The 9,739-nt window shown below is 41.7% G+C and overlaps 1 long non-coding RNA gene across 1 annotated transcript; it reads left to right on the forward strand.

The window, feature by feature from the left end:
- The first annotated feature begins 825 nt into the window (after nucleotides 1-825).
- Nucleotides 826-3,632, forward strand: LOC103601564. The gene is made up of 2 exons (XR_551458.1): nucleotides 826-935; nucleotides 3,399-3,632. It is a non-coding gene; the product is annotated as an uncharacterized LOC103601564 (long non-coding RNA).
- The last annotated feature ends 6,107 nt before the right edge of the window (nucleotides 3,633-9,739 follow it).

Consider the following 9,739-nt stretch of genomic DNA (forward strand, 5'->3'; position numbering starts at 1 on the left):
GATTTTTAATGTCGAAACATATGTATGTTAAGAGAACAGCATAGCATTAGATCATTATGGGATTTTGGGCATATAACTTAGAAGAAGATTTTTAAAAAGTTGAATCACATTGCATAACAAAATTTCTTCCATTTCCACTCATGATATATGCAAACATGTTTTCTAAGTATTTACATATATAGAAATGAAAACAGGAATAAGATTTATGCTGAACCTTATCTCATCCTAATAATCAGTAATATTTGCCATAAATATTTGAACTCACTGAAAAGCAAAAGGCCATTTTATTAAGAATCATATAATTTAATATAATTTAAATTTAATACAGTTAATGGAATTCAACATTTTTTGTTTAAGAAATATAAAAATGTATAATTGTAATGTTTTAGTTAATTTTATGCTACTAATAATTGCAATGATAACTTGACCTAGAATTTTTTCTAACATTTAGAGGTTAATGGTCATCTGAAATTAAAAAATTAAAATCAATTTTCCCATATTTCAGTTGCAGGTAAGGATAATAAGGTAATCAATAAAAAATATTTGAAGCATAAAGATATATTTTTATGGAAAATTCTGAGTTGAAGGAGAAAAATGTAAAAATTTTGACCATTAAAGATGAGCTAATTTGTGTATATTTTAAATAGGCAATGAGAATTAAATTATATGGTAATTATTTTCCTTTGTATATATTTAAAAGAACAATATGAAAATTTTCTTTAAAAATGTCAATACGTGTGATATGCAATGAAGAATTATAATGAAAAAATTTGGAGGTCAGCTGTTAAAAACTGCAATTATTTTTAAGTATATTGAAGGACACTGTGAAGACTGCTGGCCTAGTGCAGTCCTGGCCCACCTCCTGCCTTCGGGCACTCAAACCCAGCCAGACATTGATGAACTATGGATTTCCTGGAAAGAAGCTTCTTTCCTTGGTAAGAATGTTTCGGTATCTTAGCACATTTACCATCTGGGAATTCTAATCCTCATCTTTATGTCTGGGGGAAAGGATGTGTAAGCCAGGGATTTATGGTCCAGCCGGGGAAGGAGTGGGACCAGTAGCGGTGAAGTATCTGGAAGACAAAATGGTGGACCTTGCCCCTTTCAGAGCTAGCAACTGATGGCCCATTTCACTCCATCTGGAAAGAATACAGGAGGAAGGAAAGGTCAATGGATATCTTACTAGCTGCTTTTATGTAAGTTGTCTGATTTCCTTAACCATCCATCCTCCAGATGAAGAAATGGAGCCTCGGGATGATGACAGGCTTGTCCCAGTTTATACAGCCTGTCAGTGGTGTAGCGGGATTTCATTCTAGGTTTGTGTGACTCGGCTATATCCGTGGCCTCAGAATCAGAAGATGCATGTGCTCTTGGGCAAATTACTTAACTTCTCCGAGCTCATCTGTAGAATGGCATAGTAATAGCTATTTTGCAGGATGGTAGTCACAATCCAGTGAGTTAACATGTGGATATATTCAAATCTGTGGTGTGGGGCCTGGCACACAGAAGGTCCTAGAGATGTAAGCGTTGACTATTCAAGCACAAATTTGGGCATTCTGGCACCATACCTCTGCCAGCTGGTGATTGCTGGTGTTTGGGACACAAAACCTTTGGGAGTACAGCTGTCACTTAAAGGTGACAAACAAAGTTTCCTTAAACTTTGAGACCAAACAGCTAAGACCGAAAGCTGGACATTGCCTCGGGGATGGCCAATAGGAGAGATGTTTGCTGTTTGCTGGATCTGTCCTAAGACAGCTGAGGCTAGCGCCTGCCCACTGTGTGTCCTCCCCTAACCAAGAATTTCTCACCATCCCTGTATTCAGACTAAACAATGCAGCCCACAGAACGCACTCAATGTTCTGCAGTCAAGGATTAAAAGCATGTTGCCTCACTTGGTGGGGCAGCACCCACCCACAAGGGACACCGTGCCTCTGCAGTTCATTTTCAGCTTTTTTGTATTACGAAGCAGTCTCAGCCCAACACCCATCCTCAGCCTAGGAGCAGACTGTACACTTTAACAGAAAATGGCAAGCAGAAACACTCTTTCCAGGTATCCTGGACTGAGGCAAATATCACTTGGAGGATGAGGGCTAGTCTTTAATATTTTTGAATCACTATTCACATAACCATCATGATCTTTGATGCATTTGCTATTCAAAGCACTAGAGTGTGTGTCTTTCAAAAGCAAGACATAAAAAACAGATCCTGATCTAAAATTGTCACTGAAATGAACTTGTCAAGGAAAGTTCTTAGGTAGTTGCAAGCAGCTTCCTGGAGCTGTCAGTGTTGTTTAGGCGCCCTCTGGTGGCCCATGGCCTTCCCCGTCGGGGAGGTTAGCACAGATCATCGGCTGGCTGCGTGTGAAGCATCACCCCGAGACTCTGATTGGAAAGGTCCGTGGTAGGGATGGACATTAGTATTGTTTTAAAAGATAAATAAATAAGTAAACTCCACAGGTGATTCCAATGTGCAGCCGGGGCTGAGAGCCGCTGTTCTGGGGGGATTTCATTTAGAACTACTAATTGATGGTTTTCTTTGATTCATTTCACAAATATTTATTGAGCTCCTACTAGGTGTTAAGACGGATAAAAGATGATGAGCAACAAAAGACAAGTCCCGTGTCGTCATGGGGATTACAGATATTAGTAAAATAAGCACACATTTAAAATAGTTATTAGAGCTAAGAACAGGGCCACCTGAGCTCATCTGGAAGTCAGCAAAGGCTTCCTTGAGGAATTGACTTTTGAAGTGTGATCTGAAGAGTGAGTGGGCATTAACCAGGCTAGGCTGATGTACTGAAGTGCCCGACTAATTGCCCCAGGTATCCTTCCCTTGTTGGGCAGGGGTCCCATGAAGTTGGTGGCAGACCTTCCTTGATAGACTCTGGTCTCCTGCCCAAGACTATCCCTGGATGACTGACGATGCTTCCATTGGGGTAAGATGAGAAAACATTAAAAGTAGGAAAGTGTTGACTCTAAGGCCAGTGAAAAGTGTGTGGGTGAGGAAGGTTGTGGAGGGAGACGAGATGGAGTCCTGAAAATTGAAGAAATGCTACTTTAAACAAAACGGTGCCATATCTTATCATACAGTGCTGATGAGAATGGAAATTCTTCTCTCTGACCCAGCAAATCCACTGTCAGGAAGTTCCCTTGGGGAATTATGGGCATAAATACGTGGAGAGTCTAGCAGACAAAGGGAGTATGGCTGGGCTTAAATAATAGGATCACAGCTCCTTTGGGAGGAGGGTTTTCTTTTTGAGAGAGGAAGAGTAAGTATTGTGTGGAAGGTTGTCTCAGTAGCTGAGTTACCATCGATCACTCCATGTGGAATTATATAAAAGCAGGTTCACATGTAGAAAAATTTCTATATAACCACCTCTCCTATCCTTTTAATTTCAGCTGAATTCAGCACACATATTGAGTACCTGCTGATGCAAGGCTTTGGCCAGGAGAACTGCCTTACAGCGAGGGACGGTAACTCACCTGCCACTATAGAGGGGAAGGCTGACTGGTGACAAATTCAAATACAGTACTTACAATAAAATAAATATTGTATTATAAGGATAAGAATGTATGTTTAAAAGTGTTGTGAGCAAAAAGGAAAAGCACAATAAATTGTGATTGAAGAAATGTGTCTGAGGCTGATTCCCAGAGGACATAACATTTGAACAAAATCTTGAACAATTAACTGGGTTTTATAGATTTGGCATAGGGGTGTTGGTTGGGGGAAGGCCCTTGTGCCTTAAGGAAAGAATTGCTTGGGGTTTTATTTAATATGTCTTTTACTGAGCACCTACTGATCAAGTTGCTAGCTGCTGTGTGGGATACAGAAGTACAAGGACTTTCCAACATGAAAATGAGACAAAATACACCACAAAAGGAAAAAAAGGTGTGGTATTAAATCACTGTGTGCAATTAGGTGTCAATATTGTCAGAAAGATCCAGAGACAAGGCCGTGGCCTAAAGTGTTTGTGGCTGGGACCAGCCTGTGGCTCACTTGGGAGAGTGCGGTGCTGATAACACCAAGGCCACGGGTTTGGACCCCTGTATAGGGATGGCCGGTTCGCTCACTGGCTGAGCGTGGTGCTGACAACACCAAGTCAGGGGTTAAGATCCCCTTACCGGTCATCTTTTTTAAAGAAAAATAAAATGTTTGTGGCATAGTGAACAGAAGCCAGCTGAGGGCAAAGGGAGAGACGAGAGGTACATTCTCACCATCACCTTTCCACAGACGTCAGGACTAAAAAATATTGTTTCGTCATGGGACATGAACCATACCTGAAAACACTTTGGCAAAAAATTCAAGCATAAAGGGTAAAAAAAAATTTTTTTAGTCAAAGCTTCTCTTCACAAACCTCATCTCCCCTCCAATCCCACACCTCTCCTTAAATACAGTTATATTGACAATTTGGTGTGGATCCTCTCAGAGTGTTATCTATGTATTAAATGTAAATATGTACATACGTGAATATATAGTTTTTTGTTGATGTGTGTTTTACATAAATGATAACATTCTGAATATTTCCTTCAACTTTTTCTCACTCCGGTACACTTAGGGAACTTTATATGTCAGTCCATTTATATATACCTCATTATTTTAACTAGTGTTCCATGCCTGGTGTGGTGCATCTTAGTAACCTAACTTTTCCCACTTGATCAACCATAAACTGAACAACCCATTAAGGTTCTACTTGATTTGTACATCATCATCATCAACAACAGCAATAATAAAATCCAGTCTGGGTTTAGTAAATGAAGCCCTCTTGAGCCACCAGTCTAGAGAGTCATGGTCCCACTGCCGATTCCAGGATCTGAGTCAATTCACTGATCTAGAACAAAGGGGAAGCTGGGTCCCTTGAAGAAGAGCCCAGCAATGTCATGACAAGGGTAACTGAGGATCTTACTGCAAGCCTTCCCCCAAGGACTGGTGTTCATTGAGGAAGTAGCTATATGCTGAGAAAAGGGAAATAAAGAGGTCGAAAGCCACTGTGGCTCATCAGTGAGGGTAGGGGCTCCTGGCAGGCAGGGGAAGAAATGGTGCTTTGATTTGAATCTATCTCATAGCAGGCTCATGGTAACAGGGACTCTAAGGACATTTAGACATATGGGGTGGGGAAGGGAGGTTTAGATAGAGTGCTGTATCAGTCCACTTTCTGCTGCTAATAACAGAGTACCTGAAACCGGGGAATTTATAAAGAGATGAAATTTATTTCCTACAATTCTGGAGGCTGGGAAGTGCATGGTCTGGGGACTGCATCTGGTGAGGGCCTTGTTCTGAGGTAGTGCAGAGAATCACACAGCGAGGGGGGCAAAAGTTGACGCTAACGTGTTTCTTTCTCTCCTTATAAAGCCCCCAGTGCCACTCCCATAATAACCATTCATCCATTAACCCATTAATTCATGAATGGATTGACCCATTAATGAGCACGTAGCCATCATGGTCTAATCACCTCTTAAAGGCCCAGCCCTTCAAATACTATACTGGGCACTAAGCTTCCACATGAGCTTTGGAGGTGACAAACATTCAGACCATAGCAAGTGATCTGCATCACTACAAAGAGATACCTATATTTCCAAGCTGATTGGGAAGTCAGTACCTTGTGAATGGGATGGAAATCCATGTTTTTCCTTTGAGGCAGCAATCCAATTGTTAGGAATTATCCCATAGAATCACTCTCACAGATATGTAGAAAGAGGAGCAGAGAATGAGAGAAGCTGGTAAACTCCTGTTTTACTTAAATCCTGGAATTAAAAAAAACCTGGGGTAAGATATTTTGAACCTGTCATGTGGTTATTCCCTAAGTTCCTGAGTGTGTAGTTGAAAATGACATGCTTAGAAACAGGCAATATCTTCACACTGCGTAGAGATAGTGTCACTCTGTAGATTAGGGATCCAGTGTGAAGCTACTACTGTTGGAAGAACCCAGGCATTCCCCCTTTTGCCAAGTCAGAGAGTAATACGGCATCCCTGGGAGAAACACAGCAGTTAGTGCCACCATCAAACACATGAAAGAAGCAGGGGTGATGATTTCTATTACATCAGCAGTTTATCTTACAATATGGCCAATACACAGTTTAGAAAAACTTTGAGAATAAAATGACAGTGACTTTAGTTGCATCTGCTTTTATAGATGTTGTCTCTTTCATAGCCCATGTTATGTCATTATCAGTTTGGCAAGCGCATTCTTCTCCATCCCAATAAACAGTGACAACAAAATCAGTTTGCTTTCACATGGTGGGGACTGCAGAATATTTTCAACATCTTGCCTCACACTTATACCAGCTCCATGGTTCTGTGCTTCAGTTTTGCACTTAGAAACCTTAATCATCTCGCCAACACAGAGGACACAGCCCTGGTTCTCTACACTGATGTCATCATGCTAAGAGGGACTGATGAGCAGGCAGGAGCAGGTACCCTGGCTGACCTGGTAAGACACATGCATGCTGAGGGGTGGAAGACATAGTCCAAGAAACATCAGGGAACTACCACATCAGTAAAGTTTCTGGGGGTCCCGTAGTCTGAGTTATGTTAGATACTTGCTCCAGAATGAAAGACAAACATCTCGATCTTGTGCCCCTCTACAAGCTTGGCAGAGATATAATACTTCATAGGACATCTTTGGAAAAGCATACGCTTGCCAGCTTTGAGCAAGGCCCCAAGAAACAAAACACTTCTCAAGCTATACCAGGCTGCGGTGAAAGCAACCTGCTACCTAGCCTTTTGACCCAGTACATGCAATGGTGTGTGAGGTTTCTGTGGCAGATGGGGCAGTGTGGAGCCTGTGGCAAGCCCCGATGTGAGCAGCAGAAGGAAGGCTACTACATGCATGAACTGACAGACATATTTCCGTTGCTGTAATTTTCCTGTGATAAGACCACGTGGCTTTGTTGTTGTTGACATTATTTTTAAAATTTTAATTGTGTAAAATATAGATAACATAAAATTTACCATCTGAACCTTTTTTTTTTCCTTTTTGTCTTTTTTACTGACCGGTAACGGGATCGCAACCCTCGGTGTCGCGCCCGTACCGGGGACTGGCAACAGGATCGCAGCCCTCAGTGTTGTGCCCGCAACGTGCTCAGCCAGTGAGCAGGAACCGGTCTCCACATGGGATCCGAACCCTCGGTGGGAGCACCACTGCGCTCCCAAGCAGCACACTCTCCAGTGCGCCACCGGGCTGGCCCCACCTGAACCATTTTTAAGTGTACAGTTCAGTGGCATGAAGTACGTTCACATTGCTGTGCAAACACCACCATCATCTACCTCAGAACTTTTTTCATCCTGCAAAACTGAAACTCTGTCCCCATTAATTAACTCCACATTTTTCCCTCCCCTCAGCCCCTGGCAACCACCATTCTACTTTCCATCTTTATGAGTTTGACTGCTCTAAAGTACCTCAGGATTTTAATTTTGATATATTTATAGTGTCTTCTGCCTTCTAGAAAGTTTAGTCTTTTCTTATTGCTCTATAAAAATATTTCCTGGACACTCTTGTGCATTTGATATTCCAATTGAGTTTTGAGTCAGCTTATCACATTATCATAAAAAAATTCAGTTGGGATTTTTGATATTACATTGAATTATCATGGCTAAGGTATGACAATTTAAGCTTCAGGAAAAAATTATAATTTATTGAAACAAGCTAAGTCTATTTTAAAAAGTCATGAGACACTAATGACTTCAAATGGCAATTTCTTTTTTCTTTCCAAATAAATAGTACTATACTCAGGTTAATTTTATTCACGTGAGAAAAAAAATTCCTTAACTGTAAGTATATTCTCAGGATGTTTTAATTATACCCATACAGAAAGATAAGACTCTTCCCATGAAATATTAATGAAGAGGCTCATGGGACTTTCTGCTGCTCCAACATCTGGTGTCTCTGGGGGAATGACAGGGTCACGGAAAGTGCTGGGGGTGGACTCTATCTTTTTTTTTTTTTTTTTAAAAGATGACCGGTCAGGGGAACTCAACCCTTGGCTTGGTGTTGTCAGCACCACGCTCAGCCAGTGAGCAAACCGGCCATCCCTATATAGGATCCGAACCTGTGGCCTTGGTGTTATCAGCACCGCACTCTACCGAGTGAGCCACGGGCCAGCCTTGGGGGTGGACTCTAAAAACTGAGGTTACAACCTCAAAATTTCAAAATAAGTTTGTGCTGGGCCGGCCCGGTGGCGCACTGCTGCAGTGCGCCGCTTGGGAGCGTGGCAGCGCTCCCGCCGAGGGTTCGGATCCCACATACAGACCGGTTCCCGCTCACTGGCTGAGCGAGGTGCGGGCGCAACACTGAGGGTTGTGATTCCGTTGCAGGTCCCCGGTACGGGCGCGACACTGAGGGTTGCGATCCGTTGCCGGACACGAAAAAAAAAAAAAAAAAGTTTGTGCCAGACAAGCAAAGTTCCCTAACTATGTCGTAGCCACCTTGTTCTATAAAATCTTTTGACCCTCCTCAAATTCTATCCATCGTATGCCAACCAGCCACAGGGGGAGCTTCTGTTGACTCACAAACACCATAATTCAGTATGGGATATGGAAGCTACTATGTACATGGTGGCCCTAAAGTTAGGGTCTCATAATTGTACTCTCTTGGATCGTACATGTACATCTTCAGGTACACTTTTTTTTTTTTCGTGACCGGCAATCAATTTTTTTCGCGCCTGCACCCCGCTCACTGAGCGGCCGGTCTGTATGTGGGATCCGAACCCTCGGCAGGAGCGCCGCCGCGCTCCCAAGCGGCACACTGTAGCAGTGCGCCACCGGGCCAGCCCTTCAGGTACACTTTTAAAATAAGACCACACAGCTTACATGGGACAGTGCCTCTTTCTCAGAGCAGGAATCCATTAAAACCCTATCAATCATGTGTAGATATGTCCTATTCGGCTCTTCTAAGCAGAGACACATGGTTTATTTCATGTAGTACAAAGATTGGAGCTGGGAACCTGACTAAGTGAATGAGGACAGACTGAAAGCATGGACAGAGTCCTTTCGTAGACTGAGTGGTAGAATTTGGGTATTGGAAAATTCCTGGACTGATAACCAGATCAAAATCCAGGGCATTATAGTTCTGTTTTTAGAGGCATCCTGGCTTCACCCATTTTGATGATAGTTTTTTCCATATGGTGTAGAAAATTGAAAGAAGGCTTCTCTGGATGGTCTTCTAATTGTACAAAATGTGAGTCAGCCACTTTAACTTGAAGTATTCAAAAAGTATCTAGAACCAACTACATGCTTAGCATTTAAATATTTTTTACAACCTGTATTTGAAAAAACACCCCCCTCCATATTTTACAAATAGAACTTATGTTTATAGTTTCTATCTAAGGTAATTTTTAAGCCTGATTTTGATTATTTTATATCAAAATAAATAGAGTTACATCATAGATATAAAAGCTGAGTGGTTTACTCTGTGCTGCATAACATTATAAGGATGGGAGAATCAGAGATGTTGTGTTCCCGATGTGATGCAGAATAAAGCACACAGCACCATATTTGCAGTGTCCTTGCCTAAAAAAGAAAAAAAATTGACTTGAATCTAATCAACCAGTGGATCCAACATGTTAAACGACATCACGAGGATATAATCAGACTAATAGTACCCTTCTGTCAAAAGGTATCACCGCTTTTCACATTACTGCTATACATGACTGAACTGGTTCCAGAAAGTCAAAAATTTACATACTAACCATAACGAGCAAAAATTCATCTTATTTCACCTTGACCAGAATTGCTTATTGTAATC

Source organism: Galeopterus variegatus, unplaced genomic scaffold, assembly GCF_000696425.1.
Source record: "Galeopterus variegatus unplaced genomic scaffold, G_variegatus-3.0.2 Scaffold3794, whole genome shotgun sequence".
Classification (NCBI taxonomy): domain Eukaryota; kingdom Metazoa; phylum Chordata; class Mammalia; order Dermoptera; family Cynocephalidae; genus Galeopterus; species Galeopterus variegatus.